Source organism: Geospiza fortis, unplaced genomic scaffold (genome assembly GCF_000277835.1).
Source record: "Geospiza fortis unplaced genomic scaffold, GeoFor_1.0 scaffold294, whole genome shotgun sequence".
Taxonomy (NCBI): domain Eukaryota; kingdom Metazoa; phylum Chordata; class Aves; order Passeriformes; family Thraupidae; genus Geospiza; species Geospiza fortis.
In genome coordinates this window covers 1,453,906-1,470,577 of record NW_005054407.1, presented here as the reverse complement: position 1 = coordinate 1,470,577, position 16,672 = coordinate 1,453,906, and positions in this window count along the sequence as shown.

Sequence of the window (16,672 nt, the reverse complement as noted above, 5' to 3'; positions counted from 1 at the left end):
GACTTGTGATCCCATAAGGGACCAATGCTGGAGCAGTCTGTGGCTGAAGGAATGCACCCCATGGAAGGGATCCATGTTGGGACAGTCCCTTAAGAACTACAGCCCATTGGAAGCCCTCATGTTACAGAATTTCGTTGACAATCTCTCCCATGGGATCACCCCCGTAATGGAGAAAGAGTGGCAGAGAAAAAACACGATGAACTGACTGCAACCCCCAGTTCCCCCCTCCCTGGGCTGTTAGGGGAAGGAGGTAGAGAAAACTGTGAGTGAATTTGAGCCCAGGAAGATGGGAGGGGTGGAGGAAATGTTAACAATTGGTTTTAGTTTTCATTATCTATGCTGATTTGATTAGTACTAAATTAAACCAATTTCTCTAAGTCTGCTTTGCCTGTGACAATAATCAGATTGATCCATCCCTGTTGTTATCTCAACCCACAAGTCACAAATTATTTTTCTTCTCCCCTTTCCAGATGAGGGGAGTGATAGACCAGTGTCAGTTCCCACCTGGCATCCAGGCAGGGTCAACCCACCACATTTAGTGAAATATTCCCTCACCACTACTGCTGATAGAGTGGATCATTTAAACATTTCTTAGTCTGTTAAAGTTAGCCAGGTTCAAAAAGACTTCACATTTGAATATCTGTTTCTAGTATTACCCATTTTGTCTGGAAGAACTCCCATCTTACAACTTAAAGTTGATTGGTATTTGTATGACTCCAGAGCTTGCTCAATGAGTCTCTTAAAAGGGTTTAAGATTCTTTTATGCATACTGAGCCAGATGCATAGGAGAAAATATCTACAAATTATTCCTCAAGAGATCAAAACAACAAAAAACTTCACTGGCAAATCAGGGAATTTTGGAAAAAAATGTTAAGCACTACATTCGATCAACATAAAGCATTTCACAAAGCACTAACATAACAGATTCCAGCCTATCCAACTTTAGGCTATTCAAACTTCAAGAGAAAGAAATTAGAAGAAGAAGAAAGAGAGAAGAAATAAAGAAAATAACAAAAATATCTATCACTCTTGGTTCAGCAGTGTTCTAGCTGATATAAAATGTGAGGGATGAAGAGTCAAGACAATGTTCTCACTTCATGCTCTGGTTTTAATACCCTTTGAGTTTCCTGGCCCCTTCCCCAAGGTGAGAATTCTGGTAATTTGGCAACTCAGGAGTTGGGTTAAGGGCTTTGGAGGTGAGGTGTGGAGAATTTCCTCCAACATTCCAGGTACTGGTGGCCACTGCAGGGCTTGGATACAGTCCCAGGATGGGGGTGCTGTATGGAGCAGTGCATTGCCCCACCAGGGCAAGACTTGACCTGCCCTTTTCCCCATACATGCCCCTAAAATGTCTCAACCCAGTGATCATTACAGTCTCTCACACTACTGTTTTTGCAATCAAATTTTTTGACTTGAAATGTGGGCAGTGATCCATACAGTGTCAAATTGCTGCTTCTATTCTAAAAGAGAGGGAGGAAGGGAGAGATATTTACAACTACAAGCAGGAGGAGAGCATGCCAGAGAACTGAGCGTCCTGCTCTTCTTTCTGTGAAGAGATAGGAGGGAGGGAACTGCTGCTTGTTGTTGTCCCAGATGGTATCTAATAAATCAAACAATCCATCTCCCTCAGCACAAGTAATCCTTGTTTTTCATAGATCCACCATATGCATCACCATTTGGTCAGTCCCAGCGATTTTCTGCCCAATTACTGCCTAGTTTGTCTTTACTGACCCAGAATTTTGTACCTTCCAATGCCAAAACAGCAGAGATGATTGTTGCCAGTGGAAGACTAGTAATAAAACATCTCCTGCTTCCAGAGCTGCACATGGAGGAGTTTATCTGTCCAGCATCTCACATTCTAATCTTCTGATACCTTTAATTTCTGCTTCAAATTCATTCTTAAGGTCCATGAGTTTGACTCTTAGCATTCTTTGTAATTTATGATGGAATATTAATTAATACCTCAATGAAAATCTAGAATTAGTAGTCAATACTTAGTTCAATCTTACCCAGAATTTAAAAAAAGAGAAAAGATAGTAAGGAAAAGGAACCAAAAATAAACTATTAATTTTCTCTTCTTTTGAATTTCAAAAATTGAAAATTATGTTAATTAAGTTCTTGGAGCAGCGTTGGTTGAGTTAATGTATGCTTTTTTCTTAGTAACATTTCTGTTACCTTTTTGGAAGATGAATTAAGTCTTGCATTTTATTTTTATTACTGGAGCCATCCTGTTTTGTGAGATAAGGTCACATCTTGAGAGGTGTGAGAGAAGGTTATGTCTTTTGAGTAGAAGTTTTGTCTTTTTTGAATCTTACGTCCTAAGTCCCAATAAAGACCTGTGTCAAGGAGTGAGTTAAAGCAGTGGGTCTCTGTTCACATTTCTTAGCTATTGACTAACTCTTTGGCTCAGTCTGGAACTGGCTATCCATGCCTAAAAGTAGGGGCCTTAAGTATATAACATTAAGCCCGTTCACATTATTTAGTTTTGTCCTCTCATACATGCAAATGCTGAAGAAGAACTGGTCTTCTAAGATCAAGTGTCTCTCAGAAATCTTTCCTTGCCATGGACAGTCTTTGCTGGTAATAGATAGCTTAGTAATATGATAGAAATCCTGCCACGATCTCTACAGCAACTATTAAAGGGTTGGACCAGAGGTCCAACTTACTCTAGACAGCTGCATCTAAGCTTTCTTGCATTTTCTTAACATTAATGCTGAAGCAACAAGGTCACTTGCTTGTTTCATATAAGAAATTTTGTATTACTGTAGCATGAGGCAAGATGCCCTCTAAATTCTATCTTCATTTTTATTAACACCTAAGATGACTGGATTTGTATAAACAGTTCAACAAATAGATCTCTGTGTTAGTTCAGATAGGTTCTATCATTTCTTCTCGAATGTGAGTTGACAAAAAGGTATTTCTAAAGTGACATCATGAGTTAGTAGTCCACTTTGTGCATCATAGAGTCATAGAGCCATTGAGGGAATGATCAACAAGAAATCTAGATTAAATATTTTTGCTGTAAATATATGTATGTAAGAGAATGTGAGATTCACTTCTCTAAATGTAAACACAGAAATGTTCTGTCTAACAGAATTGGTTACCATGATTCCTAAACATACCATTACAAATAATTGTGATAATTTGGAAAAACGTTTGAAATTTGGTTATAGTTTAAATCTTGTTTACCTCTCTTCTTGATGTGGTGGGTTGAACTTGTCTGGTTGCCAGGCACCCAAAAAGCTGTTCTATCACTCCCCCTTCTCAGTTGAACAGGGGAGAGAAAATAAGGTGGAAAACAACTCACAGGTTGAGATACGCTGTTTACAAAAGTAAAAGTGAAAGGTTGAACATACACAAGCAGAGGAAAGAAATTCACTACTTCCCATTATCCATCAATATACGGCCACTTCCAGTGAAGCAGGCTTCCACATCTGTATTGGTCATTGTGGAAGGCAAAGACTTTAATCAACAAGTGCCCTGCTTCTTCCTACTTTTCTTAGCCTTTACATCTGAACCAACACCATATGGTATAGAGTATCCCTTTGGTCCGTTTGGGTCAACTGTCCTAGTTGTGTCCACTCCCAAGAACCTGCCCACCCCTCTTTATGGAAGGGGGACACAATGCTGGGGAGACAGCACTGATTCTGTGCCAGTGCTGCTCAGCAGAAGCCATTGGTGTTGCTGCCAACACCTTTCCAGCAACCAATCCAAAGAACAGCACAAGGAGGGCTGGTCTGGTGAAAAGTACCTCCATTTCAACCACATTCAATATACTTGCCTTCTCTTTGCCTCAAAACCAGTACATAGATAGGTACAGCCAGCAAATAAAAATAAGAGATGTTTTTATTCTTGTTCATATATCAGAATCTTATTGTATGTTTGTGTCTCTTCTTGGTAAGGGAGTCATCACTTTTGCTTATTCCATAGAAAAAAAGAGAAAGAATATTGTACATTCTGTGACACTAATTTGTAGCACAAGTGAAATCATGTCTGGTTTTCAAAGGCTTTTCAGAACAAATTAATGGCAAGGAATAAAACACTGAACAAAATGCTATTAAACACTGAAGGAGCTGTGCTAGATTAAAGACTATCTATAGCACAGTGTGAAATGTTGTTTGTAGTCTTAATTTGGTTTGGTTTGGTTGGATTTTTTAGAATTCCTTTGAATCCCTTCTCAGAGTGGCCAGAGGTTCAACAGGGCTAAATGTGCATCCTGTATTGAGTCTCAACGACAGCATGTAACAAGTCTCTAAAGCAGAGTGACTTGAAAATTGCCCAGTGGAAAGGACTTGGGGATGCTGGTTGACAGTGTCTGAACATGAGCCAGAGTGTGTCCAGGTGGCCAAGAAGGACAGTGACATTCTGGCCTCTAACAGCAGTAGTGTGGCCAGCAGGACCAGGGCAGTGATTGTCCCGTTCCCAGCACTGGTGAGGCTACGCCTCAAGTGCTGTGTCCAGTTCTGGACCCCTCACCACCAGAAAGATATTGAGGTGCTGGAGCAAGTCCAGAAAAGGGAGACAGAGCTGTGAAGGGACTTGGGCACAAGTCTTGTGAGAACAGCTGAGGAAGCTGAGGTTGTTTAGTCTGGAGAAAAGGAGGCTGAGAAGAGATTTTATCACTCTACAACTACCTGAAAGGAGGTTGTAGCAAGGTGGGGTTCTGTTTCTTCTTATAGGACAACAAGAAATGGCCTCAAGCTGAGTTACAGAATCACAGAACATTCTGAGATGGAAAAACTGCACTAAAGATTTAAATTAGATATCAGGAAAAATTTCTTCACTGAAAGGATTGTCCAATACTGGAACAGACTGCCCTGGGAATGAAGTCACCATTCCTAGAGGTATTTAAAGATGTGTAAAAGAGACATGATTTGGCAGTACTGTGCCAAACTTCAATGATCTTAGAGGTCTTTTCAAAACTAAATGATTCTATGACCCTACTAAAGTATTTTATATTTGAAGCATGAGCTCTTTAAACTTTGTCCTCCCCCAGCAGATTGGTTTTATAAATGTAATTTTAATACCAGCATATTTTCCAGGCCACAGTGATAAAAGTTTTCAGCTTCAATTTCTTAATGCCAAACAAAACAATTGTGTTTTCATCAGGTATCAATATATTTTAGGGCCAATATTTGAGTACTTCTAATGGATTTAGTGTTATCACATTATGCAGCGAGAGACCACTACCATTATCAAAAATAGCTGTTTTCCAGGCTTTCCTGAAAACACTAAAGAGAATGTTTTACATGATCACAGTTCAGATAAATAAACGTGTTATGTTACTGAAGAATGAAGAAAAAAAGAGAAAAAAACAGGAAAAAGAAAAATTAAAGGAAACTATTTGGAATTAGATTCAACACAAGTCATATCTGAATCACAAGTTGGTAGAGATAGTCAGGAATGGAACAAACCAGTATTCAGAAAAACTGTTTAAGGCTACCATTTTAACATTACAAATATAGGCAAAATAACATTCAACACTATGAATATTATTTTTCAATACTTGAGAGCTACTGGTATAGCACTAAAAATGGAATTTGGAAGGATCACTTTAGATCCTCTAAACTCCTCACAGAGTAGATAGAGTTGTGACTATGGAACGGCTTAAAGAAAAATAACTGAAGATTTGAAGTTGAAGACTTGAAGATGTTTTGGTACCATATATTGATACATTTGAGCTCCTACATGCTTTTAAAGTTACCTAGCAGATTTAGTTGTTCAAATTCTTGTTGTAGCCTTAGATTTTTAAGTATTTAACTTTGAATACAGACTAATTTTTCAGAAATATGGGGTCATATGTCTGGAGACTCTCAGGCCAGGGCTGAAGGGCCCATGAATTTTATATTTCAAGAGGGGGTCCTCATCCATATTGAAAAAATGTATTAAAAGGAGGCAGGCTTCATGTGCTTGCTGAAACACAAATACCAATAAGTAAAAAATACAGAATTTTAGGATCTGAAAAGGCAAGTCCTAAGCAAGTACATCAATGTGTAACTTGTTTTGGGGTTTTTTTTATATCCACTCTCAGATCCCGTGTTGAAATACAGAAACAGTTCAAGATTCAGAAACTGACATTATTTATTGTGATTGGAGTTCTATCCAGTAGAATAAGACTGCATCTTTTAACAAAATTTATACTCTATGCCTGATTTTCTTTTGGGTTGGCTGTGACAGACAAAAGAGGAGATGGTGGTGTTAATAAATTATGGAAGGGTTATGTAGCTCTGGGGTACACAGGAGCCATCTGGCTTTTCAGAAATGTACTGTCTGGGAAGGGTTTGTTTAGATTAGCTAAGAACAAAATGACAATTGTTAAAACTACTAGAGTACTGAAAATAGTGTTGCTTTTATTAGAAACACTCTTCTTTCCTAGTACATAGGACTCTCAATATACTTTTAACTGAGAGGAGTTTAAAATCCAATTATTCTTTTTAAGGGAAGTTCTGTAATTTTAGTCTGCATTTCTGTTTTTCTCTTTTAATTCAGTACAATGATAGCCAACTAGATATAAATAAAGCTAATCTAGAAAATTTGATTTTTCAACTATTTGAGATTTAGGTATTGTTTTCTCAGTTTCCCATAGCATTGAGCAAGAGGTTGAAATTTAAGCAGAAAAAATAGCAAAATTGCTAAGTATGTCTGGTGGTTTTTTTCTTAAAATTGTTCTATAGAAATGTTTATGGTGATCCTTGTTATTTACTTTTAGAACCTGTAAGATGAGTCCTGGACTGATTATTTCCAGCCATCAACTCTGAAATGTTCTGCTTCATACGGCTTCAGGAAAGTAGTCTAGAGAATCTGATAAGGAAATACTATGGTAAAATATCAGTCTTTAATGGAAAATTATATCAAAAGGATTTAGAGAAGAAAGATAATATTATTGTTTTCAGAAGTTACTATCTATTTTGCGACATTATTATGCAAGTACAATTAATAATACACTTTGAGGGAGGGAAGCACTGGTTAAGACACCTGTCAAGAGACTTTCAACAGCTAATTATAAAGCATAATGATGCAAATGAGTACCAATTGTGGCACTTAATTTTTTTTTTTGTGAAAGATACTTTCTCTTTTCAAAGCTATGAAAATATTAGAGCATTACTATATCATGGAATGCATAACACTTTATATTATTCTGTAAAATATAGAGTTATAATTTTTGTTTTAATAATGTCTAATATAATTTTGTTTTTCACAAGTTGCATTGAAATTTACATTAATAAAAATAAGGACAAGTATGGCTTTTATGTGTTCTTTTGCTGTGCATGTATTTAATAAAAAAGTTTCAAACCATTATTTTATGCAATAGTTCAATATGTTGGAATGAAAATTGTCCTATTTTAAGTTAATTATTTTTATGAATGATGATAACAGTTCTGGCATTTCAAGGCAGAAGGTTCAGGACATACAGGAAAAGGAATACTTTTCATACAATCATACAATATGTTGAAATCTATACTACTGGTGAAGGTGAGAAAAGCAAATTGAAATAATTCTTTCAAAGCCTTGACATTTGTCCGCAAGTTCTTGCATTTCAAGCATCATTTCCTACTGTCAGGAATAACCACAGGTGGTGCCATTAGAAGGACACTAAGATTGGTCATTATGGTTGATAGATTCCTTAACCTGGAAAGCCTGTGAACTCCCTGTCATAAGGAGGTGAAATGGGATTGCATTTCCAGGCTGAACAATCCCAACTTGCTCAACTTGACTTCATAGGAGAGGTATTCCAGCCCTCTGATCATTTTCATGGCCCTTCTCTGGACCCGCACTAACAGATTGATGTCTCATGCTGGGAGCCATTGAGATGGATGCAGTGCTCCAGGTGGGGTCTTACAAAAGCAGAGGTGAAGGAGGTGATCCTTCACATCTGTTAAGCACTGGTGAGGCCACACCTGGAGTCCTATGTCCAGGTTTTGCTACTCAGTACAAGAGACATGAAACAAAAAGGGCCCCAAAGTACATTAAGGAAGTAAAGCACCTCTCATATAAGAAAAGACTGAAAGAGCTGAGTGTGTTACCCTGCAATACAGTTTAAATCTGCTCAGAACAGGGGCAGTTCATTCTTTCAGCTGCAGAAGAGAACACAGAGCACCAAAAGGACCACTTCTGTTGATATGAACTCTGCCCAAATGAACCCAGGAGGAATCTCATCAATATCTATAACACCTGAAGGGAGAGTGCGAGAAGATGCAGCCAGAGTTTTTTTGGTGATGTCCAGTGACAGGAGTGGAGACAATAGGCAAGAGCTGGAACTCAAGAGATTCTCTCTGAACACCAGGAAGCACTTGTTTTACTGATGGTGACTGGCCTTTGGCACAGGTTGTACAGAGAGGTTACAGAGAGACTGTGTAGTTTTCCTCGTTGGAGATACTCAAAAGATGTCTGGACACAATGCTCAGCATCTTGTGCTACGTGACTCTGCTTGACCAGAGGTGTTGGATTAGATGACCTCCTGAGGTGTCCTCCAACCTCAAGTATTGATTCCATGATTTCAAGAGCTTGAATGATCTAATGGTCATAAATTGTGACTTCAAGGATTCAAATGGGGTATAAGAATGACTTTTCTACCAGGAGGACGCTGCAACAAGCTGTCATATCTTGGGGTTGTGGATTTTCTGTTCATAAAGGTTTTCAAGAGCAGACTGGACACAGTACTAGGCAACCTATAATCATAGAATTTTTAAGGTCATTGAGTCCAACCTTTGGCTGATCACCGCCTTGTCAATTAGAGCACAGCTCTAAGTGCTAAGTTCAGTCATTCCTTGAACACTTCCAGAAACAGGGAACCTATTACTTCCCTGGGTATCCCATTTCAATATTTGACAAACCTTTAATGTGAACAAATTCATCCTGAAACCTACTCATATACCTGAAATGTCAAAAATTCAGGTTTGAACCCTGTTCCTCGAAGACTCCATCTCCTATAGTAGCCTCCTAAAGGAAGGGAATTACTTCTTTTGAGTTTCAGGGAGTTCCATTCATAGGGAGGATCTGACACCTTTTTATTTGAACGATTGTCCCTAAACATTGTGATGGCTTCAATGCAACTCTTGTGTTGTACGTACACTTTTTGTCATGAATACACTGTACAGAAATAAGTAATGAAAATGGTCCCAAAAATTTTAGGGGGGAAAAATGAAAAGAGATTCTACAAAATTACCTCTACAATATTACCTGGCATGGGAATTATCTTCGTATCTAAAAGCATTATGAAAGGTCTGGGTCCCATCAAAAATTATCTGTGCATTTAGGTTTATATATAACCTTATTTAGGTTTATATGTAACAAAATATAACTGCTCAACTTCACTAAGAACAAATATACACGTAGGTATTATTTGAGTAAACTGGAAACATAGTAAATCAAACAGTTTTTCTATTTGGCTTATTAAACCTATTCAATGTCAGATTTTTTTTTTTTTTTGCCCCAGTGGCTAGGGCCTGTCATAGCAAAAGGAAAAATGTCAAAATTAATAAGGCCCAAATTATTGTTGCAGTTTGTCCTAGTTCTCTCAATGAGTAAAACAAAAGGCTTTATTATAATTTTTTATCATATGATAAATATGACTACTTATTATATTACTTAAATAATTGTTTCAAAGAGATAATGATATACATACATCAAAATGCTTCTTGTTTTCATGTAACTAATGGGCATTGCATAAACCAGACATAATGTTCCACAGTTTAGTGTGTATGCTTTAAAAGTCATTAATAATAAAATACCTACAGAACATATTACCCTAAAGAAGCTCCTGTATCAAATAATCAAGTAACACAGTGTGTACTTATAAGCTTTTGTGTGTAAGTCCTATATATATAGCCACGCAGAGACATAATGCACTCAAGGAGACAACAAAAAGTAAAATAACAAAAAAAGGAGGGAGAGCTGGGCACGATGAAAAATTTTATTTATTTTTAAAGTGAATATTTTTTAAAAATTCCAGGGGAAAAATGACTCCAAGTAGGGATATGAGAAAGGTTAAAAAGATATTTTATTAATAAACAAGAGGCAAGTGGCCATGTCAGTCTGATTGCTTCTGGGTTTTGTCAGCAGATTCAAGATGTGCTGCTATCATTTCAGAGTCTTTTTTCTCATACTGAGAAGCAGCTGTGAGAAGCAAAATGAGGGGAGAAACAAAGTTTTACTGCAAAAGAAATAAGCGAGTCCAATATGTTTTACATTTTCTCTATCTAAAAAAATAAATTTGTATGCCTATTGATGTTGCTCCATGTTGTTGATGTCATGATGTGGATGTCATTATTTAGTGTGCTTAACACCAATTCAATAAAAATATTTTAAGTCTTCAGGAACTCCTGCAGGAATTACTGTTTTCTCACTCACCAACTGTTGTTCTGTGATGTATTCAGTTTCCTTGGAATGATTATGGGAAAAGATTTTTTTGTCAATAATCTTGGTGGACTGAAGTTTTATTCCTGTGATTAATATGAAACATCTCAATTGCACTAAAATTATTTTTACACATTCTTCTGAAAAAATCACAGTATCTTGACACATAATTCCAGTCTGCACCTCACCATTGTAACTGAAGAGATTAGGGATTTTCCTTACTGTTAATTGAAAAGCAATGTGTGTCTCTTCTACAGTAGATTGAAATTAATGCAAAAAGGCTGCTGAAATGAGCAGCCACCGCTGGCTTCAGAAATTCACAGGTAAGGTTACAGAAACATTTAGAGAAAAGAACATGATTATCATAGCAGTAATTTAGTAGAAAATAATGTTTTGGAATCATCTGTTTGGAAATGTAGTTTAAAACAAGGTAAAAGCATCAGGTTTTGTTTTGGAATTTTTTCTTTTACAGATATTTTGTTTAGAAAAACTATCAGAATAGTTCTTTATTACTATAATATTGGAAATGTTAAGTCCTTGTTCTCTCAAGAATGTTCTCTGAAAATAACAATAGAAACTGTAAAACAATGAGGCTTTTAAAATTGTAGAAGTGGCAGAATACATGAACAAAACTGACAATCCTTTACCAAACTACAGATTTCACAAAATCACAGAACCATCAAGACTGAAAGAGACCTTCAAGATCAAACTGTCAACCCACTACCATCATAATCACTCCTAAACCATCTCTGTAATATTTCTGAAGTCTGTGACTCCACAACTTCCCTGGGAAACATATTCCAATGCCTAACCACTATTTCAGTAGCAACTACTTCTGTAGTTTAAAGTATAATTAAATGCAAAGAAACCCCTTTAAAATACTTATAAGAATATTATAAATTAAATGTTCACTTTGAAGTCCTGTTGAATAAATAAAACTTTTTTTTTTAGACATACATGGTCAGTAGATTAACTGCCAGATTTTAGGTAATACTTGAAAACTTGTATTTTATAGAGTCACTAGAAAAATAATCTGTGGGCTCAAACAATGTAAAGGAACTGGAATTTATTTAATGAGGTATATTAACTTCAAATGACAAGCTATCATTATATAAAGACAAACTGTCATTACAAAATAAAAATAGTGTAGTATTGAAATGAATGCACCAAGGGCTGGTCAGTGACTGGGAAATCAAAGAGAGATTGCATAAATCAAAAGACAGCCATAGTGTAAAGGATCAGTAAGAAGAAATACATCAAATAAGTGATACTATATGTAGAAAGCTAGAAAGATTCATTCATGTATATTAGTAAAAAAATGTTAACAAAGAAACCTTTGGCATATAGGTAAACAGACAAGTGTACAGATACAATGCAGAAGAGGAATAAAAAAATGTAATATTCATGTATATTAGTAAAAAAATGTTAAAGAAACCTTTGGCATATAGATAAACAGACAAGTGTACAGATACACTGCAGAAGAGGAACAAAAAATGTAATAGATATGGAAATATCTTCAATAGCTTGTTACACTTTTTTGTTTCAGCCATCACTGAAAAAAAGACTAATTTTAATCGCATACTGCACAGCATACAAATAATTTTGACAGGGAGATAAGAGTATGGGCCTGAGGGAAGAAAAAATAAGCAAAAAGTTTTATGTTATCTCAAGTACAAAAAAGCATAAGGAAATGACCCTAAAGCAACAGAACTAGTCAAAAGGATATTTCAAGTAATGCTTGTTACTTTATAGAATTTATAGAAAAAGAATATGCATGCCCTAAGAACTAAAGATAATAAAGTCTAGAGGAATTATATATCTGTCAGCCTAATTTTTATCTGGAAAATGGCTTATCAATATAATTTTAAAAATCAGCTTCAAAGTAAGAGTCATAGGAAAAAAGGATAGCTTTGTCAAAAATGCGAAAAAAAACTATCTTCATTCCTTATCAGCCTAACTACTGTAACCCATAGAGGGAGCAACATATGTATTATAGCTTTTTATTTTCAATAGTTGTCACTGTCACACATTATCACATAACAAAACTTAGGAAATATGGTTCAAATATAATGACAGTGTCACAATGCACAAGGGTTTGTGGGGAGGAGGAAAATTGACACCCTACGTATGTATCAGCAATCACAGTCAAACCATAAAGGCATATTTTTAGGCATTTTGTAAAAGTAGGTCCTTACTATATGGATTAATTAATTTCAGATCTTATTTCAGTCTATATTTTCAGTAACCCTTGTATTTCAGACATTTTCCTAAAGGAAAATAGGATTTTTTTTCCCTTAGGAAAATTTTCCTGAAGGAAAAGGACATTAATTAATCTTCCTCCTGACTCTTGGATTTATTTATGTAATTTCTAAAAATATTTCCTAATGCAATTTACTTACTTCCTCTTTGCTCTCTCATCCATAAACATGATATTGCATCCAAGTTCTACTCAATATGGTGTGTTTTATTAGGGATGCTTGAGATTTCATTTCTTTTTTCTTTTTTAACCCTGAAATAGGTTCTGTCCATCTGCCAAGGTTGTGTTCCTGTAGTAATCAGTAATTAATCATCAGTGATTTGTGATTATAGCCTTGGACCTTGTCTACTGTCCCACGATTGCACTTTCAAGGCTATCTCTGTCAGCTTCTGCTTGCTGTTTCAGGAGTCTCTGATATGATCCCATATTTCTTCAGTAGCTTTTAAACTAGTTTTATTTACACAACCCAGCCACCTGTGAGTATGGCTGTAAGGTCACTGAAAGGTCCATTATAAAAAATATTAGACCTATCAGGAGACACACATGCATTTAAGTATTATGTTTTGCCAATTACTGTACAACCAATGTCTCATTATCAGAATTGGTTTTTCGATTTTCCTCAAAACAGGTCCTTGAACACTTCGTATTTTATTGTAGTTGCAAAACTTCCTCATCTAACTTCTTTCATTTTAAAAACAAAAGACCATTACTTTTTGCATTTCTGCACAGGAAAATTTAAAAGACAGGATGCTTTCACTCTTCCGGATTTTTTTATTTCTCAGATTTCCTACCAGCTAACAGTATAATTCATCACAAGCTATTTATAGCTATTTTAAACTCTTTATTGAAACTTCCGTAATTTATTTCAGTGTGTCTAACTTGCACCATACTGAAATTAAATATGTTTTTATAAGTCATGGGGAATATTTTAATTGTTTTATTTGGTCTGTTGTTGTTGTTGTTGGTTTTGATTTTTAAATAATGTCATAAGATTTCTGAAGACTTATTATAATTATTTTTGGTAGTTCATCTCTTCCTGTGAGTATCAGCACTACTAAAGAAGAAAAAGTATTTCATAAGTTTCTTAAGATGAGGTTTTTTCTGACTTTGAATATGGGACAATGTGTCCTCATTGCCTGTCCTGAAAGAGTATAGGTGGAAAGGGAAAGCACACATATTCTTAGAGTGTTTCACATTGCTAAATTGGTTTCTGTTGTGGCCACATTATCCACCCACACTATGGTTCATAGCCAGAAAATAATTCCAGAAGAGAGGGAAAAACCCTAAATAACTTTTTTTTTTCAGATGTGGCTTGTTTTAAACTTTATCTGTGCTTGAAAAAAACATTCTGGTGGACTAAACTTCTATTTTTTGTTTCCTGTTGAAAAGAAGAATAGAATTGTAGTGAGGGTTTTGCCTAAATTTCCCATCAAAAGACTCTGTGATTACACTTAGAGATTCATTTTGAGGTCCTCAGCCTGGAGAGGGTGGACCTAGGTAAAGGTAAAACAAACCAGCAAACGATTTTTAACTTTCTACATTAAATTCCTAATTTTGGCTTTGTAGCATCAAAAATTACTTTCTCGCTGGTTACTAATTCTTTGTATTCCTAATTTAGGTATTAGTAAATCAGTATTTTCAGTGAAGAAAACTGAAAACTTTTGAATGCCCCGTCAGGTGTTAAAGATAATCTTTTGTTTTCCATGCAATAAGTGAAATGTTAAATAATTCTGTATGATTTAATATATAGTAAACCACTATTAGAAAAATAAGAAACCAGCAGGATGTTTAAAATGGCTCTTCACATGCAGCTTTGTATTTTTGGTTTCTACCTGAAGCTGAAAACAGCAAACTGCCTCTTGATGAAAAGAGACTTAGCAACAGAGATAAAAAACATATTTTTGTAGAACTGTAGCTCAGCAAAAGTTAGGACACCTAGGATCTCTCTAGGGAAAATGAAAAAAAATATATATATTCTCAAAATCCATCTACCAGCAGACAGGCCAGGAAGTATTTTTTTGAAACTGGATCACTGTGAAGTAAAGAACACATCTGAGTTCAGAAGACACTACTTAGAGAAATGTGAGTTTTCCAATGAGTTCAACTAAGAATATTTAGACCTGGAGTGGCAATTTTTTGCAGTTTATGTTTTACATTTTTTGGACTGAAGAAAAACTTAACAAAAAATTACAAAACCAAAGAAGAGAATAGGAATTAAATCTGTTTTGTCGTCTAAATGTCCTAATGACAAATTAAGAACAGTAGAATTTAGACACTTAAATTCCAGTGTTCCTGTAAATGATACTCCTAAGAGTCTATCAGAATTTTTAGACCTTGATAGGGAATTTTGCTTGTCCATCTCTATTCATGTCCTGCATATATAAGTCAATACAGTAGAGTGCTGTGATAAATTCAAAGAGCCATCTCTGAAAGTTCACAGGTCAGGGAAGTCAGTCCAATATATTCCCTTTATCAAGTCTTCTCATCCTGAAAATGTAATTATTTATTTATTGTAAACCCATCTAGATCAGAATACAAGAAAATGCCTTGCAGGAAATGTATTGGTTGAATTCCTAGTAGATTCTGAAATTACTGACAGTAGGTGACTGCAAAATATTTCTCTCTCATGCAGCTAAAAAAACCTAAAGATTTTTTTTTTATATCATTTACCTATTGAGAATGATATTGATTAAGTTGTATCAAGAGTGGTACTGAGAAGAAGGAATACCTAAAACCTTCTAAAGAAAATAGAAGGGTCAAAGAGAAAAGCATTACTTAGAAACTGTCATTTTCCAGTTTTAATTCAGGTTTAGGTGATTTGCTCAGTCTCAGGTAATGAACTCAAGCTAAATTCCACTTCGCCAGCAGTAGGGCGTAACACTGCCAACACATCAATCTTATCTAATCAATTTCTTCAGATGCATTAACTGTACACACAAAATTTATGGTCCTCGCTTTCTTTACAGCTGCTGAACTACTATCTCCTAGCTAAATTATAATGGATTTATTATTAAGGAAGGCAAGTTACTTTTCCTGGGGATAGCAATGCTTAAACAACTAGAACTTAACGCAGGATGTTTATCTGAAACTACCTCATGTGAGAAATGCTGCAAAGTTTTTGAATATAATAGATAAATATTTTTTTAATAATTAGATATCTGTATTCCTGGTTAGGCAACAACATTATTAACTTTTGAATTAGGTCTTTGAAGGCAAGTAATTTGAAGGTAAATGATGATGTTCAATGTTGACACAATTTTGTATGTTTCAACGTGCATACATTCTGAGTTTCTGAAAAGTCAAAACCGTGTAACCTTTAGCATAAATTTAGCAGCGGAAGATAAATATGTTGTAGATATGTCTGAGGTTTGTGTTAACATGTAAATAAATTGTTTCTTTACTTTTGCCTACCTGAGAATTAAAGCAAATTCAGATTAATTTCAAAACCAAGGGGACCTAATGACAAAGGCAATCTGGTAGCTGGCTTTTGAGTTCTGAGTAACATAACTTCCTTTTAATTCACTGTAATCAGAAATATTACCAAATCTTAAAGGCAACAGAGTATTTGTCATAGATATCTATATGATCCAACTACTTATTAAGCTGACTTGATTTCAAACAACTTAGATTTCTCTCAAGATACAATACAAATGGAAGATCCATGATTTTCTAAAGAATGTCAATACATGCTGCTTATGAACATTCTTCCTACAATGATAATTAAAACCCCACTTACTGTCTCTAGAATGTTTTATATTGAGAGCACATAATTTAGTCCTTGTTTTTATAAAAGAACCTCTGATATTAAAAGACAATAAAAATGTCAACAACAAAAATGCATACTATTTTATCTGAATTGTATTAAACCCAGACAAAAAGTAATTATTTTAGGCATAAAAATGTCCCATATTGTGTAATTCTTAAGAATTTTCATGTTATTCAAGCACTTTAAAAAAGCAGTACCTTTGAATAAAGGATCCTACTTTTGAAATATAAGCTTTTTGAGTTTAAAGATCATAAATTCCTGTCTCCCTGAAGCTTCCCACTCTTCTTTGTACT